Source organism: Cucurbita maxima, unplaced genomic scaffold, assembly GCF_002738345.1.
Source record: "Cucurbita maxima cultivar Rimu unplaced genomic scaffold, Cmax_1.0 Cma_Scf00019, whole genome shotgun sequence".
Lineage (NCBI taxonomy): Eukaryota > Viridiplantae > Streptophyta > Magnoliopsida > Cucurbitales > Cucurbitaceae > Cucurbita > Cucurbita maxima.
This window is the reverse complement of record NW_019272035.1, coordinates 4,106,304-4,109,019: the sequence shown is the minus strand read 5'-3', so window position 1 is coordinate 4,109,019 and position 2,716 is coordinate 4,106,304. Positions and strand designations below refer to the sequence as shown.

General features: G+C 47.2%; 1 long non-coding RNA gene across 1 annotated transcript; it reads left to right on the top strand.

The window, feature by feature from the left end:
- The first annotated feature begins 1,211 nt into the window (after positions 1 to 1,211).
- LOC111493920 lies at positions 1,212 to 1,995 on the top strand. The gene is made up of 3 exons (XR_002720086.1): positions 1,212 to 1,284; positions 1,410 to 1,412; positions 1,985 to 1,995. It is a non-coding gene; the product is annotated as an uncharacterized LOC111493920 (long non-coding RNA).
- Positions 1,996 to 2,716: the final 721 nt, after the last annotated feature.

The following is a 2,716-nucleotide window of genomic DNA, read 5'->3' as shown; positions in this document are numbered from 1 at the left end:
GTTGAACAGTGAAAATAGATGGCGAGTGCCTAATCGAATTGATCGGGTCATGTAGGATCAAGGTTCAAGTCTACTGGTCTGTTAGAATGCCTCAGCTGCATACATCAATGCACTTCCACATCCTTTACCGTCGTAAATGAATGAAAGAAGGAACCTGAACCGAGAGCTACTGAACCTGAACCTGAAAAAGAAAGGAAAGTCGAAACACCTTATTAATGAGACTTTACAGTGAAAAAATAAATGAATGGAGAAGAAAATGAAACAAGAATTCTCCTGTAAACACTTTCGATGAATGAGACGGAACAGGAAGGAAAGAAAGAGAGATAAGCTCCTTCCCCCCTAATGCTATTTATTACCTAACCTGTAAGACGAAACTCAAGATGAATGAGAGTTCATTGTAAGTCAAGACTCAAGATGAATGAGACTTTACAGTCGAGAAAAGTCAAATGAGATTAAGCGAAGCGTCTGACTGAACCTTTGATTTCACCTATTGATTCTCAAATGAAACATGAATTCGACTGTAAGGACCATTTCTTCTTATTTATTTGATGTCTCTCCTTATGTTTAGGTCCATTTATGAGGTAATTCAATTGGAAGGAAAGAGACTGAACTCAATCACTACTTCACCTCTCCAACCGGGGTTTCACTATCTATGTCTTCTCTCCTTTTCCTATTTCTTCTTTCACTCGGTCAAGCATATTCAATCCTTCTTGAACATATTTCTTCTTTCTCATGTCTTCACCTTTTCCTTTTTTCACTATTCTTTAACTGTAAACACTTCTTATTCATTCATTCTCTTCTCTTTCATTCTCAAAACTTTTGTCGCTTCGTCCCCACAGAGAACCCATCGCTATCTCGGTTGTGCTACCAGAGGCTCTAGGGAAGTCGGAATAGGAGAGAACTCATCTTGGGGTGGGCTTACTACTTAAATGCTTTCAGAAGTTATCCGCTCCGCACTTGGCTACCTAGCATTTTCCGTGGGCACGATAATCCTCTCGTACTAGGGAAAGGTCCTCTCAATGCTTTAAGGCCCACACTGGATATGGACCGAACTGTCTCACGACATTTTGAACTCAGCTCACGTACCGCTTTAATGAACAGCCCAACCCTTGGAACATACTCCAGCCCTAGGTGGCGAAGAGTCGACATCGAGGTGCCAAACCTTACCATATAAGCTCTTGGGGAAGATCAGTCTGTTATCCCCTTAGTCACTTTTATCCGTTGAGCGAGGGCCCTTCCACTCGGCACCGTCGGATCACTAAGGCTGACTTTCGTCCCTGCTGGGTGAGTCTTGCAGTCAAGTTCCCTTCTGCCTTTGCACTCAAGGGCCAATCTTCGTTTGGCCTAAGGAAACCTTTGCATGCCTTCGTTACTTGAGGTCTACGCCCCATAGAAACTATCTACATGAGACTGTTTGCCCGTAGGTCCTGACACAAGGTTAGAATTCTAGCTCTTCTAGAGTGGTATCTCACTGATGGCTCGGGCCCCCCTGGATGGGGGCCTTCTTCGCCCTCCGCCTAAGCTGCCCAGTAAAGGCCAAAAGCCAATCCCAGGGAAGAGTAAAGCTTCATAGGGTCTTTCTGTCCAGGTACAGGTAGTCCGCATCTTCACAGACATGTCTATTTTACCAAGCCTCTCTCCAAGACAGTGCCCAGAACGTTACACCTTTCGTGCGGGTACTTACCCGACAAGGAATTTTGCTACCTTAGGACCGTTATAGTTACGGCCGCCGTTCACCGGGGCTTCGGTCGCCCCCTATCATCAGGTCACCAACTTCCTTGACCTTCCGACACTGGGCAGGCGTCAGCCCCCATACATGGTCTTACGACTTTACAGAGACCTGTGCTTTTGGTAAACAGTCGCCCGGGCCTGGTCACTGCAACACCCTTTGTGAGGAGGCACCCCTTCTCCCGAAGTTACGGGGCTATTAGTTCCTTAGAGAGAGTTGTCTCGTGCCCCTAGGTATTCTCTACCTATCCACCAGTGTCAGTTTCGGATACCAGTACCCTTTTGTTGAAGGTCGTTTGAGCTTTTCCTGGGAGTATGGCATGGGTTACTTCAGCGCCGTAGCGCCTGGTACTCGAACATTGGCTCGAGGTATTTTCTCTACCCCTTCTTCTTACCTTGAAAAAACACACCTTGCGTCCTTGAACCGATAACCATCTTTCGGCTAACCTAGCCTCCTCTTTCCCTCGAGACCAACAAGGGGTAGTACTGGATGGATCACTGTCCACTACGCCTTTCGGCCTGATCTTAGGCCCTGACTCACCCCTCCGTGGACGAACCTTGCATAGGAACCCTTAGGTTTTCATGGCATTCGATTCTCACTAATGTTTGCGTTACTCAAGCCGACATTCTCGCTTCTGCTTCGTCCACCACTGCTCTCGCGGGTGCTTCCCTCTAAGGCGGAATGCTCCCCTACCGATGCATTTTGACATCCCACAGCTTCGACAGATCGCTTAGCCCCGTTCATTTTTGGCGCAAGAGCGCTCGATTAGTGAACTATTACGCACTCTTTCAAGGGTGGCTGCTTCTAGGTAAACCTCCTGGTTGTCTCTGCACCCCTACCTCCTTTATCACACAGTAGTCATTTAGGGGCCTTAGCTGGTGAACCGGGCTGTTTCCCTCTCGACGATGAAGCTTATCCCTCTCTCACTGGCCGACCTTGACCCCTATGATTTTGAGATCATATTTAGTATTCAGAGTTTGCCTCGAT